The sequence below is a fragment of the Lygodium microphyllum genome, chromosome 27 (assembly GCF_053477565.2).
Source record: "Lygodium microphyllum isolate KBCC chromosome 27, Lygodium_microphyllum_v1.1.10, whole genome shotgun sequence".
NCBI classification, from domain to species: Eukaryota; Viridiplantae; Streptophyta; class Polypodiopsida; order Schizaeales; family Lygodiaceae; genus Lygodium; species Lygodium microphyllum.
In genome coordinates, this window is record NC_141161.1 from 124,417,847 (window position 1) to 124,436,780 (window position 18,934).

Consider the following 18,934-nt stretch of genomic DNA (forward strand, 5'->3'; position numbering starts at 1 on the left):
CTTCGTAGCATATCCTTGAAGATGGTGCACATTAATCATTGGAAGGTTACAGGTGCATTCATTAGCCCAAAGGGCATAATGATGTAGGTGAATACACCCCACTCCGTGGTGAAGGCAGTCTTGTGTTTGTCGTCAGGGTGTACTTGCACTTGATTATAGCCAGAGAAACCATCCAGGAAGCTGTAAGCTTCTTTGCCTGCCACCCTCTCTAGCATGTGCTTGGTATACGGTAAGGGATAGTTATCCCTCTTCGTAGCGGCATTAACCTTCTTGTAATTCACGCACACCCAAATTTTACCATTCTTTTTCATAATGATCACTATAGGCGATACCCAATCTGTGCGCTCAATCTCATATATAAATCCTGCCTTCATGAGCTTATCGATTTTTTCCTTCACTGCATGAGCGTGTTTGGGATTCATAGGGTAAGGTCGCTGCTTCATTAGCATTGCATCTAGAACCATTGGAATATTATGGGTCACAACCCTAGGATCGACTCCTCTAAGTTCCTCCAAGGACCAAGCAAACACATCGATATACTCTCGTGGGAGAGCAACAAGTCTAGCCTCCTCATCCTTGGTCAGGTCATCAGCAATGAACACATGTGGAGGCTTCTCACCTTCCCCTGCCAAGTCGACTTCCTTGACCTTGGCAGGTCCCTCAATTGGTTCATTGGCTTTCCCTTGTCTCTTTGCTCCTAGCAAAACCACCACTCTATCATCCTTCTTAAACTTCGTGAAGTGTTTGGGGAGGCCCTGCGGCTCTTTTGCCTCTCTGCTTCTGAGTCTTTAGTTTGCTTCTTGGTCTCCTCCCTTAACCGTCTGCACCTTAGGTGGACTGGCAAGTCCCCTTTGGTGCGTCTGACCTTAGAGGGTTGGGGTATTTCATGATCACTCTCTGTACTGACTTCAGACTCCGAGCTAAACTCACATCCCTTGCTTGAGGAAGGAGTTTCGCTAGGGGGTCGTAGTTCAGTAGGTGAATCCGTCTTTAGTATTGGAGCTACCGGTGACTGTGCCACCCTTGCCTGCTCGTAGTCCATGGCTCCCATGTGCTCAGCCAGGTCCTATCGCACTCCATCAGCATGACTCCTTTTTCATTCCAGCCTACCCTTTCCCTTCTAGGCCTAGAGTCTGCCTTGATTTGTTTGATTGATCTCCCTTCAGTGTCATATTCTATCATGTCTAACTCCTCTTCACTCTCGTCCCCCTCAAAGCAACAGTGCTCGTACCCCTCATCATCAGAATCTTGCCCCTCTGACTGCTCGTCATCCCCCAGGTTTTCCTCTCCAATCTCTTCTTCGTCGGTGACTAGAGCCCAATTGTATAATAGGTTAAAATCGTGAATTTTGGTCCATTTCCACTCATGCCCAACCAAGAGGTCACTTAGGGGTTTTAGATTAGCCACCTTGTTGCCCTTCAGTTTATCGGTTAGGCACTCTACGATTTCCTGAAGCTGCAGCTTGTTGGTGGGGATATGGAACGAGACTGGTCTCCCTGGGTCACGTGAGCTTCCTGCCATCATGTAGAGTGGCATAGTGGGCTCCTTTGCTGGCATGCTTGGTGATTTAGCAGCTTGCTTATATAGCTCTTCCTCATCTGAGAATGGTAGGTCAATGGTTGCCAAGACATGCATCCAATCTCGCTCTTCCTCAGGGCAAGGGATGTATTTGGTCAATGACCCATAGGGTTTGCTTGCATGGGCATCCCCTTTTAGCATGGTCAAGATAGCATCAAAGTCGGCTGGGGTAGTCTTCCAGGTGTCCATCTCGATCCTTACAGCTTCCGTCCTATTCCCCAAGAAGATGAGATTGTTCCCCCAATCTTCAACAACTCGCACGTTCCTCATCCAGGGTCGGCCTAGTAGTATGTTGTAGTCCACACCCTTCATGACAATGAAGTTTACGGAAAATTGCACTCCTGCGACCTTCACTGGCCAGTTCTTTAGGATCCCGAATGATCTGACCTTCATTCTGGTGGCCAATGTAACATTGAACCTAGCCGCTTCCATAGGTGGGTTTCCCCAGGCTTGTAGAATTGCGTGGTTCATGACACTGACCCCGGCGCTTGTGTATATGATTCCTTTTCGTGTTGCATCCCCCAAGGCTAAGATAGGTAGGACTGCATGCATCTCCGTGCCTTCCCAGAAAGCGTTGATGTGCAGTGACCTTGGAGCCGAGTGCAGCGTTAGGCCTTGAATTTGCATGATTGCGTCCTGCTCTTGCAAGTCAGCGGTAGTATGCTCCCCTTTTCCCTCCACCCAGTGCCTTAATTCTTGCCATAAGGGAGGGTGTTGCCGAAGCAAATCTCCCAGGCTCACGGTTACTGGGGTGGTTACTAAAGTGGTGAGGAGGTTGCTGGGTGGTTGGCTTCCTCCTTGGTCACCATTCTTTGGCCATATGTCCTGGTTAGCTGGTTGACAAGCTTCTCCTTGGTCTTGCCTCTGTGGCATCTCTCGTGGTGTGGGTGCGTTCCTCGATTGAGGTCGCAATGGCGAAATGGGTGTACTCACACTAGAGAGCTCTTCCATTCGGTCTTCCAGTATGGGTTCTACATCTTTAAGGTGTGTTCCTGGGCGTCCCTGACCCACTCCTTAACTTTGGCTATAGCCTCGAGTTGCCATCTGGGATGGGGGTACTCCCCTACCTTGGCAGTTCCTAGTTCTGCTGTCTTAGGAGCTGAGGTCTCTGCCTTGGCATCAGTGACCCCCTTTCCTACCACTAAGGTTGTAGCTTCCTCAGTCTTAAGGGTAAGTGACATGCAGTGGGATGGGCGTATCCTCATCGCCAAAGGTCTCCACACCGAATAGTCCCAAGGACACGCCTGGCACGTTGGCAGAACTACCTGATGGTTTCCATCTAGGACAGTCAGGAAATAGGTGTGTGATCCCACACTCTGTGCATTGAAGGTCAGCTTTGTCCTGGTTTGCTTGTTCCCTTTTCAGGCAACGTGATGAAATATGGCCTGGATGACGGCAAGTCCAACATGAGATTGGATCTTGACTTGGTCCTCCAAAGCCTCTACCTCTTCCTCTGCCCAGCGCCATTACCGGTACCGGTCGATAGTCCATTAGGACTGGATTGCCTTCCTCGTCATAGGAGATGTATGGGTTCACATAGCTTTCCTCTTCACTAGGTTCTTCCACATAGTGAACAGGAGCGTCACTCGGTGGTTGGGTTACATAGGGTCCTGGTGGTCTGGGTATGCCTATTGGGTTCATCTCTAGCCTAGGAATGGCTGGTCTTACATCATTTGGTGCTGGAAGCGCCAGCTGGGTTCCCCTGCCAAAGAAGTTAGGTGGCATATTGCCTAAGTATGGAGGGTTGTATTGTTGCACATATGGGAACCTCCTGGGAAATTTGCAGTGCAATGCGTCATGACCGAACCTACCACAATAGTTCGAACACAGCCTAGATCTAGGATCTTGACACTCGACTGGGAGGTGGTTTCCACCACAGTGTATACATTGCACATGAGTCTGCATAGGCTTCCTCATCTGTTCTTGCAATCGTGCAAGCTCCATTCTTACCTCAGCCAGCTCCTGGCCTGGGTCAACACCCTTTCCCTTATCCCATATGCTAGAGTTCTCTCTCTCTCTCCCAATGCCGTTGTCCGCTCTGAAGCTCTTTGGCTTGTACTGTCCTGACTGGAGTTCCTCATGCTTCGCTCCCTAAGCTGATCGTCCACCCTTATTAACTCTTCAAAAACTCTAGCCAACACGTCTCTGTGTAGGGTGGAGTTACTAGCCAAGGCCTTGTAGAGCTCCTCGCTTCGGATTCCATTTATAAACACGGTAGACATAGCCTTCTCGTTAGGTCGCTCATTGGCTGGGATCCTCTTGAAGAGGCTATGCACATGAGTGATGTAGTCTCTTACGTCTTCCTTTTCCCTCTGACTGACATTCATCAACCGGACGATGAGGTTGTCAGAGTACCTTGCCAGAGAACCTCTTGATAAAATGGTCTTTAAGATGGGCAAAGTTCGTGTGCTCGGCTGCATCTAGACTAGTGTACCAAATTCTCCCCTTATTACCTAAACACAGCTCGAAGGCTTGAGAGCGTTGTGCAAGGTCCGTGAGACCATTTGCTTCGCAAACTTGTTCGGACTGCTCCGCAAAGCTATATGGGTCATTGCTAGGTTCATACTTGTCTAGTTGCTTTGCTACAACAGGGATCCTAGATTGCCCCTTTGCCCCTTGTGTGGCCCCTAATCCCGAGAGTAATGTTATGGCTAAGGCTGTTGTGCTTTGCTCAACAGACATGTTGTCCATGAGCCGCCTGGCTACAAGTTCACTCAATGATAAGTTAGCCTCTACTGCTCGCTCTCTCTCTGCATTTGGTCCTGCTTTGGCTTCTCTAACCAGGGCTAGCCTCATACATGTCCACATCTTGTTGGAGTTTCCTAGCTTTTTGCTCGTGGTTATAGGCAATCATGGTCTCTAGCGCCCTTCTGATCGCCTTTCTTTCCTCTTCTAGGGTTGCTACCACTTCCTCTATTGGCCTACCTTGAACTACCGTCCTGGTCAACAAGTCATACTCATTGACTAACTCTTGCACTATGACTGGGAATTCTCCCAAGTCCAGTCGGTCCTCTCATCCGCCTCGTGATCCTGAATTGCTCCCACTTCCAGCTCCACAAGGTCGTCGATCAATTTGAGTAACTCCGATAGCGTCCAATCCTCTATATTGTCGCCTTCCGGATCTTCATGTCCTCTTAGGGTCCTACTGACGGGGCTTTCTAGTAGCCAGCTATGTTTTGGGATCTTCTCCTAGTAGTGGGTTCCTTGATGTTATTATGTTTCCTGATGAGCTCCTTGTTATTGAAAGCAGTCGTCAATCTTATCCACAACTTGTGCTTCGTGCTTTCTAGTGCTCAATGCGAAAATAGGCTTTTCCTTTTCTTGTAGTGCACCTTAGGTGATGAAATCAAAAAGTGAGGTGAGGATGCACAAAATGCTCAATGCAGACTCCACTCTACCCTTCACGTTCATAGCCTGATGTGGCTCTAAGTGCAGGTTCTGGCTGGGCTAAAGTTTTACTGAAAGACCCTATTGTATTCTCTATTATGCTTCAGGGTTGGTTGGTTGGCTGGTCGCCGAACGTCACGTCAAATTCCAAATTTGGTCTACTCAGTATCTAGCTGTTCGGGGTGAATCTTCGGTTATCCTATCTAGCCTCTAGCTTCTAAGGTTAAATTGGGTTCCCTGGGGGATCAGAGATGTGATCAAGGTGGCTAAGACTGTGGGACAGGTTTAAAAACCTTTTATTAAAGTTCTGGTGAACTGGTCCGATTCTAGGCTGGTCTGATTGTGGGGATCGGATGGACTGGTCCGATTCTTGGGATTGGACGGGCTGCTTTGAGTTTCCCACTAGGTATGGTGGTCAAATTCTACTTTGGTCTGATTTCCCTAGTCGGACAGGGGAGGTCCGATTACTGCAATGGGTCGAGTAGTCCAAATCCGGGACTAGGACACGCTGTCCAACTTTGACACCGAATCCGATTATAACAGTCAGATGGCTGGTCCGATTCTGGAGATCAGATCGAAAAAGTGGTCCAATTTTCAGACTGGTCTGATTTTGAAGATCAGATTGGAAAAGTGGTTCGAGTTTTGGAGTCGGACCGTTGGGCAGTCCTATTTTGGAACTCGGACGAACTGGTCCGACGGAGTGGACGATGACCCGCGGGTTGCACGTGATGCCTCAAGGTCAACGCCTACTCCACTGAATCATGCCGTGCCTTCCAAATAGATGCAAAGCAATAGAGGGAGCTGCCTGGCATACCTAGAAGCGATGTGGCGCTCGAATCGATCAGCACTTCGCGATCTCCCCGCAGCTCTCTCTCTCTTGCTCTCTCCCTGGCTCTCAAGCTCACTCTCTTCTTAGAAGGTAGAGTGTCAAATGTGGTGTTCCTGGTTCCATGGGACCCTTATTACCCCATCCCAGCTTGTTGTAAACTCAGAAAGTTGTCTACAGCAGTAGCAAAACCCTTTTGTTTTCCTTCTTTTTCCTATCCAAAACTTAACCTAATGCAACAGTAATCACAAACAAAGATGGAGATGGATTGTCCTACTCTAATATCCAACAACAAATCAAAATACTTACTTGCTCCAAAGATCAAAACCTCCTAAATCTCCTAACTATCTCAAGTACCGGTTCGGGCTGCAAACCCTACTTCTATGCTCGATTCGATGCACACGGAGCTCAAGGCTCGATTCCATCTATCTCGGCAATGGAACCAAAATGGAGGGGAGCTACAAAGCTCTACCCCGGGACCTATAGACCGCTTATTGATCAAGCGTTTCAAGCCGAGCGGCCATGGCTACCTCTCACATAGCCGACGTGCAATGCCTACCTTACGAGTGTAGTGAGCTTACCTTGATGCTCAATCGAGTTCCCTCCTCTCTCTTGAACTCCGGTAGCTCCATGATCCTTGTGGCAAGCTCCCTCTGTCAAGCTCCATCCTCCATAGCTGCGCAAGAGAAGAGAAGAGAAGATAAGAAGAGTAGATGAAGAGAGAAGATGGGGAGCTTCTTCTCCACGATCCCTCACTCTCACACACTCACTCCCTCACTCCCTCACACTCCCTCACTCAAGCACAAGCAAGAAGGCAAGAAACAAGAGGAGAAGAGGAAGAAGCTTTACCTACACACGAGAATGAACTTCTCATTCACTTTTGAACTTTATATACATGCCCTACTTTTTGGGCGGTCATCCCCACTTTTTACATGGCCGGCCATTAGCCTAGGCCCTCTTTTCCTATTTCCCACCATTCTAACTTATCCTGTTCCCACTAATGCATACATTCCAAACCCATAGGGAAGGGAAATTCGAGTACAACAATACCCTTGCTTCTGAATATTGCTATTTATAGGAAAACCACTCCATAAGAATGGTCTTCTTAACATTACGATTAGCAACCACATCTTGCACATCATCATCATCTTCGAAAAACATGTCTTCTATAAACAAGATAACCAATATCATTGATAACGGTCTCATAAACGAACTTCTTTGGGTAACCCTTTGTACACTTTCCTTTGTCCATACATGGATTGTGTAGATTAAATGGACCACATGGACCATGAACATTACATCCAATTATTGTCTCATGCAATGCCTCTGCAATACTAGGAAATTTTCTTTGTTCGATAGCTCAACATATACTATTCTGTCATAATGCTCCATTATTGTGGAAGGCTTGAATGGCTCTTCCAAAATCAATGACATATGAGTGTGTGGCAACCCCCTCTTTTGATACTCTATACCACTAACATATCTATCTATGCCACCAAATGTGGGAGGTAAAGGTGCCTGTGCCTAGTTGCTTGTGTATTACTACACTAATAGTACCCGCACACATGTACATTGCAAGTGGCAAGCACCCATCATTGTCACTTCATTCTTTATTCTTTTAGTGACATTGGATTAAGGGAAGAGTAGAGTAGTCACACATTGTGACTGTTCGAGTTTCCACATCACATGTCTCTCTCTCTTTCTCTCTCTCTCTCTCTCTCCTTCCACCATAGCTCTTACTTCCACTCACATGCTTCCACTCTGAGCTCACTCCCTTCAACTGGTATCAGAGTCATTGCAGCAGCATTGAGAAGCTCTTCCCCTTCGATTTACTTTAACTTAGATTTGAAAAGCTTCAACTCTTCAAAAATGGCAACCATGGCTTCACCTTCAATGGTATGCATTTGATCTTCCCTCCCTCCTGACTTGCTCTTACTCCCTAAGGCTTATTCCAGGGTTGGATTGGCCTTGTCCCTTAGTGTTTGAGCCTCCAGGGTAGTCAACATAGTTAGCAATAGGGCCAGCATAGCCAACATGATTTACACTTGCTGTGCTGCCCATCTTCTCTAACTTGTTACACTTCTTTTCCAACTCCCATGTGAATTTTGTCACTCTTAGACAGTTGGGACAACATCTGGCACACCTCTTGGCATTGGCCACTTGAGTTTTGGATCTCCCAACCTCCATTACTTGCTCTAAAATATAGCAAACCTGATATAATACAAGTTTGAATAGGATTTTATCAATAATTGGAGTTCACTTCAATCTCTACTAATACCCATATGCATATGCTTATATGCATTTATTATAGAGCACTAAAAATGTCAATATAAAAAATATAGATATTTGATACCTCATCTAGATGACCTCTTAGATAGACTAAGGATAGACTAACAAGAGCTAAGATATTTAGTATAATAAATCCTAAATCTAGGTACTGTAAAATTAGAATGGATTCTCCATGTGTATTTAAGACCACATTTAGGACACATTTTGGTCATTACAAATTTGTGGTACACCTTTTGACCTTACTAATGCACCTGTCACATTCACGATTGATTAATAAAATATTTCTTGGTTATCGATACTTTGTCATTGTATTCTTTGATAATATCTTAGTCTTTAGTAAATCAAAGCCATAAAGAAGAACTTCACCTTGTGTTTGCTTTACTACATATGAATTATTTGTATGCTAACCCTAATAAAATTTAATTCTTACTTGAAGATGAAACTCGAGAGGTTGAAAATATTCTTACCTTTACTTGAAACTTGTACTAAGTGGTAGGAAGGTTGGAGCTATGCTAAAGGATGCTCCACCAAAGTAAAGCCTCATTTGTCAAGATTCTTTGTCAAAATAATCATCAAACTAGCTCAACCAAGATAAGATAAGTTTTCCATCCCTTTATCCATCAAATTTAGTAAATTGAAAAGACTTACAACTTATTGTTTGATCCTTCTTCACTTGTTGAGCACTAAAGATGCCTTTTAGGATGTAAGCAATGCCATTCCTTAAGATGCTTGAGATGCCTTATAGGATGCAAGCAATGCAATTGGTTGAGATGCTTTAGTTTGGTAGCCATGCTCTGGAAGTGCTCAAGCTACTTTGGCTAGATTATGTTGAATTTTAACTTATTGTTGAAGAGAAATCGTGGGTAGAGGAGATCCCATGTCAATATTGTCAGCTTTGATAGGTCCCTACATCTTATAGCTTTTTGTAGATCCTAAAAATATGAACTTATTGAATCAGTCGGATCTATAATTTGGTTCAAGAAGAAAATTTTCCATCTTAGAGCTCACTCAATATAGTCCTTACTAATAAATATGCATGCAGTATTTTGCTTTAAGAATAAAATTTTTAGCCTCAAAGCTTGTAGAATATTGTCCTTGTTGATACATATGCTTATAATATTTTCAAGAGAAATGGGTAAAGAACAACCTCTTGAAAGCAAAATTAAATGGATTGTGGAAACAAGCTTTAGTGATTGTTTGTTATAGAGTCTTAATTAAGGCTTATATTTAGGCCTTAATAAATAGGGTTTGTGACATGAAAACATGCCACTAGGTTGAATGACAAGAAGTGATGGTGTGATGCACTCCAAGCTGTTGATTCCATGGCTAAGCATGGATGATGGTAGAAGAAGTGGTAGATGGTGGTTTTGAATGTTTGGCAAGATCAATTCCACATCCAAGGGTTGTGATTTCACTAGATCTATATGTAGTTGAAAACCACATCATAGAATAAAACCTTTAACTAGGGTGGTGGTTTTATGTGGGCTTTGATGGTTTTGGTAAATATGAAGAGCTTTGGGCCTTTATAGTAGGTGTTTTATACTATTGGTGCTAAGAAAATACTTTTAAAGCAAGAAATGTTGCGTATTGCGAGTCTCTACTAGACAAAAAGGGGATGTCTAATGATGATGATGATGGAGCCTTCTATGTATGGGATGAAGTCTTGCCTTCCTATTGAAGATTTGTTCCCCAATCACCCTTATGATTTGATTCCAATGCTATCCACCCATGCCATATAATAGTTTATTCTATATATTATTTAAATATTTGCTTCATGAACCCCCTAGCCAACCAGAAGGTTCCCAAGCCTAAAAGCCTATTGAGCCTATGTGGTAGCTATTTGGTAAAAGATTCTCTCTTTGAAACATTTGTAATCAATTTTCTAAGAAAAACTCCATCCTCCTCATAGAAAAAGGGGTATCCACTCTTTGTTCTTGCTCGTGAATAAAATATATTTGTCTCTCTCTAAACACCTCTAGGCTCTATATGCACGTGCATGCATGATGCCTAGAGAAGTAGTAGTACTGGCGCAAGTGCACATTCTAGTAATAAGTTACCAAAATTTTAGAGAACACACAAGAGATTAAGGGAATAAGAGAGACAAGAGTGCATGATAAGAGAATGGATACAATCTCCCTCCATGCATGAGTCAACACCTCCCTTGTGCGTATATTTAGTGAATTGCATTACTTTACTTTTTGTGTTCAAAAACCATGAAAAACATTCTTTTAGGATATTTGCTTTCCTTACTTGAATGACTTTCTTTTACTAATAATGGTTAATGCTTATCTAATTATTTCTAAGGCTTCTAACTTTACTCAAATAATTGTCTTCCATAAGGCCATAATACAAAGGCTATAACAATAATGAATATATCCTACAAATGAGCACACTGATGAATATTAATCCACACACTAATCGTGTTAAATAATAATCCATGCACTAAAGATGATCCTATGGTAAATACAAAAACCATTGCATCTACATTACTTTAGCTACTAATAATATACTAATCAACACAAAACATGTTGATACCTTGCCTATCCACCTAGCACAATGTGATATGTGCTGTTGAAAGCCTAGATGTGTAAAAGTCAATATTTACGTGAAAAATAAAAAAGTAGATAGAATTTACAAAATAGTTAATGACACATGCGATAAAAAAGTAGTTAATAGAATCTACAAAATACATCTAACAAATAATAAATATTCACATTTCCATAAACTAATTTAAATAGCACAATAGGTCTCTCTAATTTTGTGCCATGCTATCCCATGGCCCTTATCACCTAACATGGAGAAGGGCTCACGTCTTTGTGAGTAGGAGACAAAGTTGATATGCAAGTGAGCTTCATGAGTGGGAGAAAGTCTAGGTGAGATAGAGGTGTAGGCAAGGAGCACATGATCAAGAGGAGGAGATTGATCATTGCAAAGAGAGTAGTGATAACATAGGCCACTACAAAGAGCTTACACATCTCTCTCTCTCTCTCTCTCTCTCTCTCTCTCTCTCTCTCTCTCTCTCTCTCTCTCTCTCTCTCTCTCTCTCTCTCTCTCTCTCTCTCTCTCCCCTCATCGGTGTTGTTAGATGGTTGTGTGGACTCATTGAAAGCCATAGAGATGTTAAACAATCATGCATGAGTCAAGATAATGCATTCACATATTTCATGCCTATATGTATGATGTGCACACAATGACTATATTCAAAAATGCATCTTAGGAACTGTGTGTGTGTGTATCTCTCTCTACTATTGTTAGATGGTTGTGTGGACTCATTAAAAGCCATGTGCATCTCTAGGATGTTAAATAACTGTGCATGAGTCAAGATAATGCATTCACATATTCCATGCCTACATCTATGATGTGCACACAATGATTGTATTAAAAAATGTATCTTAGGATATGAATGCATGTACGTAAGTAATGTGTTGAAAGATATGACGATTGATGTATGCTCTAGGAAGAGATGCTCTGTATCCCATAAGCATAGTGAGGAGAGTGGAACAACCCAAAGGCTACATAAGCATGTACTTGTTTCTTATTTCAATGAAATGCTATTGTACTTTGTACTTCCAATCTATATCCTTGTCATGTCCTACTCAAGATTGTGTTTATGAGTCCAATCACTTAATCTTGGAACCTAATTCACTTGAGTAACAGCCATTGTCTCTTGTCTATGTCATCATGGCTCTAGTCTTTGCCTTTCAACCTCCATAACCAACCATGTTGAAGATATGTGTTTCTCAAGATGGTATCAAAGCCATGGTTAGCATGGTTTAGCTCTTCTCACAACCTCTCTAGCTCCCCACAACCTCAGTTAGGCTTAGCTCCATCAAATGACTTCATTTCTCACCTCCATCTTTACCCTACCTTCTTATCTGCCATAGCTAGCCCCTGCACCTACCCTACTTGGAGTTCTCATATCTCTATCTACATGGAAAATCTCACTGAGCTTCCTTATGGAGACTTCTTGTTGGACTCAGGGTGCACCATCCTACCACTTATAGCTTGAATTGCATGCTATAGGAGCCGAAATTATAGAAATTCATCATCATTCTATGCCATATCGGTTCGTACGGTCTGTTCTCCCTACACATGATGCCATCTACCTTGCAATCATAGGGCTTTTGAAGTGCACCTCATAGGCCTTCTACCCACCAGACATCTCTTGAAATGATTGCCCGTACACACTAGTGTCCGTGAAAAACTAGTTGGCCTATCAACCCTAAAACATGGCAACCATAGCCATTGACCTTCAAGCTTATAATACACTTCATTTTCTCACTCCTCTCAACTCACTCAAGTGTTTGCCACTGTGATCTAGTGCTCTTATCGGGACATAAAACGTGCCTGACATTGGCTCTAAGGCTCTAGTCAGGTCTCTATGTTCAACCAAAACAGCCCACGGCCTCACGACTAGGAGCGTCCGGAGGACATATTGATCTAACTTTTAATTTAGATATTTGCATTTGTATGGCTTGTAGTCCAACAGATAACCCTTCCCAAAGTCCTCATAGGGAGTACTCAAACATAATCGTATCACATAAACAAGGAGCATGCCTCGCCTAATTGCCATTGCTCAGTTCAACTCTTCTACACCTCAGGGATTGGTCCTGAGATGTACCGTTCAAACATAAAGCATGTACGATACATAATCCTCTCTTTTAATCAATCATTCTAGGAGATAAAAGATAATCCTCATTGATTAAGTCCCCCAAAGAAAACCGATCACTAGCCCTACAGCTTGGGATACCTCACCCTTAGCGTGGGTCAATGTTTATGAAGGCAATTGCCATGCATCCAAAATGATACCATGTGTTGGTCACATCAAAAAATAAAAAAATATCAGCATTTGTTGATAAATAAATAGAGAAAAATAGAAAAAATAGAAAAAAAAGATTTTTACACTTAAAAAATAGGAAAAAATAATACATATATTTGCGGATGTATGGTATGGTTAAAGGATGAGGTTTAGCCTTAGTTTAGGCCTATCTTTATGTTAAAGTGAGTATTTATAGCTCTTTATGGTAAAAAATACATGAAAATGCTCCCTAAACCTACCATCAAATGCACAACCCTAAACGGTAGGGAGAGGAAGGGGTAATAAGTGTTGATTATATGATGAATTTGATTTTTTAAATTCATTTTGCATATAGGATACGTGTGTTTTGAGAATTGAAGGGTTTAGTAGCACGAGCATGCTCGTTTGCTGACCCTATGCAACACAATAATTACGCTTAGAATGAATGCATGAAAAGAAATGGTTTTGCGCTGTCACAATGCTATTTTAAGTGAATAAAAATGGTTGATTACTATGAATCATCCATAACTGCATTGCTAAGAATCATTTTATTCCTCGTTTCATTCCATGAGAACACCATTAACACATCAAAACCCCCAAAATCCATGATTTACCCTAAAATCGCAATTTTGCAGGTCTTGGGTGTTCATAAAAAAATGAATAGACGACTAATTCTTGCTGAATTTCTTAATGTTTATCATAAAATAGATCATTGACAATCAAGAGCAGCCATTTTCAACAATTTGCAATCAAGATATATCATAAAACGATGAAATTTATAACTTACTCATAAAATTGTGCTTTATGCCACACGTTTCTCATATTTGGAAGGCCGCTAATGCTCGCTAGCAGCTGCTAACGCTCATTAATAATCATTAATGCTCCTCCAAACATCAATCTATGCTCCATCATGTCTTAGAGCATCATCTCCCAATCGAAATCTCTCAAATTAGCCTACCCTCTTCTCTCATTGATTGAATCATAGAAACATACATCAAGAGAAGAGAGAGAGAGAGGAGAGAGAAAGATTGATTTTTGAAGTTTCCATTTACGTAGCCATTTCATGCGATGAATCAAGCGATTGAGAGAAAAAAAAATCAAAGATTCCATGGAGATGATCAATTGGATTACTTGTTCTTGGCCTCTCACCACCCCTCTTCTACAAATCGTCATAAAGAAGGGGGGGGGGGCATTGTTTTGTTGTAGGTTGCCATAAAAAAATGCCCTCCCTTTAATTAAGATAATTTTAAATTGGCCCTTTTGTTGGGCCCTAAGGACCATGCCCACTTGAACTTTGGCCAAATTTTTGCCTTCCGGGTGCCTAGCTTTAGTTTCTTCCCCATTGTTTGGCACTTAGTTCAACATCTAAAAACTCATGTGCATCCGTTTGGAAGTCCCGAATGGCTTGGAACTTTTCTTGCTCTGATCTAGCATAAAAAGAACTTATAAAAAATCTAAAACAACTTCAAAGGTCAAACTTTCGAAGGAATTTGCATTCCTGTCTTCTACGATCCCTTAAAATTGTCAGCTTCGCGTCTTCTACTTCCGTCAGGCTTTAAATTCAACGTCCCCAAAAGGAAGCCAATTGCTAACCCTATAGCTTGGGATGCCTCACCCTCAATGTGGGTCAATGTTTATGAAGGTAATTGCCATGCATTTAGGATGATACCATGTGTTGAATGTAATGCAACTGTGAATGATTCATATAGTGATCAACCATTTTTATTAACTTAAAATAGCATTGTGATAGTGTGAAAAGAGTCGTTAGTAGCTGCATGTCTTTTGCTTCCATTGGGCTTTAAATCTAGCATTAAAATTGCATCATTCCTCTCTTTTTCAACATGTCTTGGGTATTTAAAATCTCACTCTCATTGGTGAGCATGGGATAGGGCAACTCAGCCCATCAAATCCACGAATTGATCTGCACAAAACAACAATAATAAAAATCATCAAGCTACTTACAAGATCAAGGCATGAAACACACGAGTGAGAGGTTTGGCATTATCTGATAGAAACCTAGAGCAAGTCACTAACCAACTGCTCCAACACAGATTGTGGCTAAAAAGAACCATCAAGGAGGTCAGCCTAGGTGGTGGCCTGAACTACCTATCCAACTTGGAATAACTACACCAAGAACTCCTACTAGGCGAGGATTCCTATAGCCTGCTCAGCATATTGTTTCATTTTATGATATTTTTCCTTTAAGTTTTTATACTTGGGCATATAAAAAGGAGGGAGCTGAGCGTAGTGACCCAAGGAGAATAGGGCATCGGCCTCAGGTGTCCTGACTCAGTACCCAAGAACCTACCAAGCCCTCGTGAGGCAACACTTAAGTCTTTGTTTCTTCCACACTCACTTTTATTTTCACTCCAACTGTCCTTAGTATTTTTCCTAGCTAGATGCTACCCTGACTCGTTCCTAAGAACCTACAGGCCCTCGCAAGGTGATGATCAACTGCTCTTAAGATGTTTCTTTTTTTTCTTTTCTATTTTAGGGGTTAGAATCCCTTTTTACATACCTTTGTATTTCTATATTTGAAATTTTTTGTTCTTTTTATTTTGGCAGGCTTCTCTAACGGCCTCACTACTAACAAAAGCTCTTAGAAATAGCTGCCTAGCAGGCTTGTAGAACATGGTCACTAGGACTACATTCTAAAATAGTTCTTAGAATGCTTGACAATGTCTTAACAAGAGGCAGCCAATTGCTCAGACCTCCCTTACCCACACCTAACCTTACCTTGGGACTTCATGCCTTAATTGCTAGTTCCCAACAAAAGAAAAATCCCCATGAGTACATAAACACATATAGCACAAAAAGAAAGTACTCATAAAGGAAAAATATCACCTGGACTTGGCCACAAGAGGCTTTTGTGCAACAAGAGGCTCCCCTAGGTTCCATTGAATCTATATAGCACAGCACTAACACATAAAACCATTAATTGCACCAGTACTAGACAGACACATGGCTCTCTTGGCCTAATGAAATATAGTACTTCACTGCAGAATAATTGGCCCTCTTAGCCTAACGAAATAATTCATGAAATGATCATTCAACAACCTACTGTTGAAACAAACCCTTGGTCTCGACATAACTCTATTGAAGCATAAAATTGACCAATGTTGAGGGATCCTTTGGTCCTATAGTGCATCAGGTTATTTGCTAAACCCCTGCATAAGTAGCAAGGGGTGTTCAACGAATATGATGATAAATGATCCTATGTGTCCATGACAGAATACGAAGGTGATCAACCGCCACACTTGATTCATAATCCATACTAACCAGTGACAACCAAAATCAGACATGTTAGCAAGAAATCCCCAAAGTAGCAATGAGCTAATATTAGGAGGTAATTGTAAGATTGCCCTAGGACCATAATTGAAAAAGATATCCTCAACAAAAGCATAATTGACCAGGGAATCTACAAAGCGATTTCACTATCGGGGAATAACTTGGCAAGTCACTGCCTCAAAAATATGCATAATATCCAAGGTTGCACAGTGGTACATCTGCATAATAGGATCCCTTGCACTGTAGGTCCCATTCAATTGATTGATCACTAGTTGTGAGGTACCTTTTCACCAATAACCCATGGATACCACCACGTCAAACTCCATTCAGTCCCATGATTAAGGCCTTGTATTCTGCCATGTTATTCGTAAAAGCAATGCCAAGATATGCTTCCATTGTCATAACAACTCTACGCCAGGGATCTCTAATGACCACACCAACACTCACATGATTATCGAGCCCTCTAGAAGATACAAAGTATAGACCTAGTCTTCATTGATAGGCCATACCATACTAATTAGCTCACTCATAATTATGATAATCAAAGTGGAGCTGGCAGAGAGGATGTGTAATAGGTATAATCGCTCCTTCCTTGTTGAACTCAATAGGGACACTCGTAAGAATCCCTTGACAATGGTGGCAGTAGACCTTAATATCCCACATGAAAGATCAGTCTTGCCACTCAATAACTTGATAACCTTTACTCCGTGTTAAAGCTAAATCTTGAAGGACCTACATATGCACCAAGCCCAACATCAGCCCCTTACACATAGTAAGGATTTAACTTATTAAAATTTATCTTATTTTTAAATTCTATCCCTTGCAAGTATCCTAAAAGGAATGTTGAGCCATTCTTTCCTATACAAACAATTTTATATGGCCCATCCCATTCGGGTTCTATTTTACCAAGAAATAGCTCACAACAAGCATCATAGTACATCACCAATTGACCCTTGACAGATTTATATTTATTAGCCCAAAGGTCGTGAAGTGCTTTCATTCTCTTCTTCCCTACCTCATGATGTAATAGAGCCTGCAATCAAATTTCATCAAGATGTGCAAGGTAAATAATTTCTCTTGCAATGCTTTTGCCTCACCCAACAAATGATTGAGAGCAAATCACACAGTGGGTAGCTCTATTTCCAATGCTAAGACACACTCTTTCCCATATATCAGCTGGAACGGGGTGTGGCATGTAGCTCTCTTGAATGTCATCTTGTAGGCCCAGATTGCCACATACAAATTCTTATCCCAATCTCGCTTACTTTCAGACACTATCCTGGATAAGATCCCTACAAGTTATTTATTTGTACTCTCGACTTGACCATTTGCTCGTGGATTATATGGGGTTGTTTTATTGTGTTTAATCTTCAAAGCTTTTGTTAAGGCTACTATAACCTTATTCAGAAAGTGTGTCCCTCGATCAACAGACATTAACTCCTTAGGTGGATCAAAATGGCAAACAATTTTCTCCATAATAAAACTGGCCATCTCCTTAGGGTTATCCTTCATTGTTGCTCAAGCTTTAGACCACTTTGAAAAGTAGTCCATCACTACAATCATATAATGCTTTCATGTAGTTGACGAAGGGTGTATTGGTCCAACAAAATCGATACCCCATTTTTCGAAGGGTAGCATAACTAAAATACGATTTGATGACTGCTTACAGATCTCCCTAGCATCATGTCTTTGACTGACATCCATCACTTAACATAATTGAAAGCATCTTGGAAAATCGGTAGCCACCAATATTTAGTACATAGAGATTAGCCACCCAATGAAATGTCCACCACATGCTGAATCATTGCATTCCTAAAAAATAAATGGTACCTCATTAGAGGTACTACACATCGATGATAAATCTCATCCACACCTTTTCGATACAAGACACCTGGTATAAACAAAAAGCATAGTGCTTTTGCTACTTAATCTTTCTCTTCTCAAACTTTGATAGAGTAGCCCTAACCTCTCCTGTAGATAGATAATACGTTACAGCTACATAGTAGGAAGGGATGTAAGCTATATCAATTTTGAATAAACCTTCAATGTTACTTTCTTTAGCTAGAATTTCCTTTGGCTCCCCAAAATCCACAAGACCTTCCAAATGCTATGTAGTTTTTGGTGGCTTACTCCTAATCTCATAGTAGAACTCCTGCAAAGTGATTAACCACTTTGCTAAACAGTCAGGCGCATCTACAACCTATTCATCAGTAGCCCAAGTCCGTTCGCCATTGTAAAAATACCATATTCTCATAGAGAATATAGTGCTTAAATTTCTTTGTCTCAAAAAACATTCCAAGGCACAATTTCTCCATATAAGTATAATTAACTTCAGATATTCCCCCCATCAGCTAGCAAAGACAATTGGATGATACCATTTCTCTTCCCAAATTTGGGCTAGACAATAGTTAATACTATGCATTGTTGCTGCTGAAAACATATAGAAGACCTCACCTCTTTTAGGTGCTTTTAATATTGGTGCTTTTGCTAGTTCTTGCTTCACATCCTCAAAAGATACCTAACATGCTTCACTCCAATTAAACAGATAGTTAAAAGATAACAGCTTTGTCAATGACAACATTATTTTTGCCAATGCATTGATAAATTTTCGATATTATCCCATTGATGATGACACAAAGCTATGTATCTCTTTTGGAGTGCGTGGCAGACTCATAGCGATTATGACCTTTATCTTTTCAAGGTCAGTTGCAATCCCTACTGAGCTAACCACATGGCCTAGTAACAACCCATAGGGCATCCCAAAGACA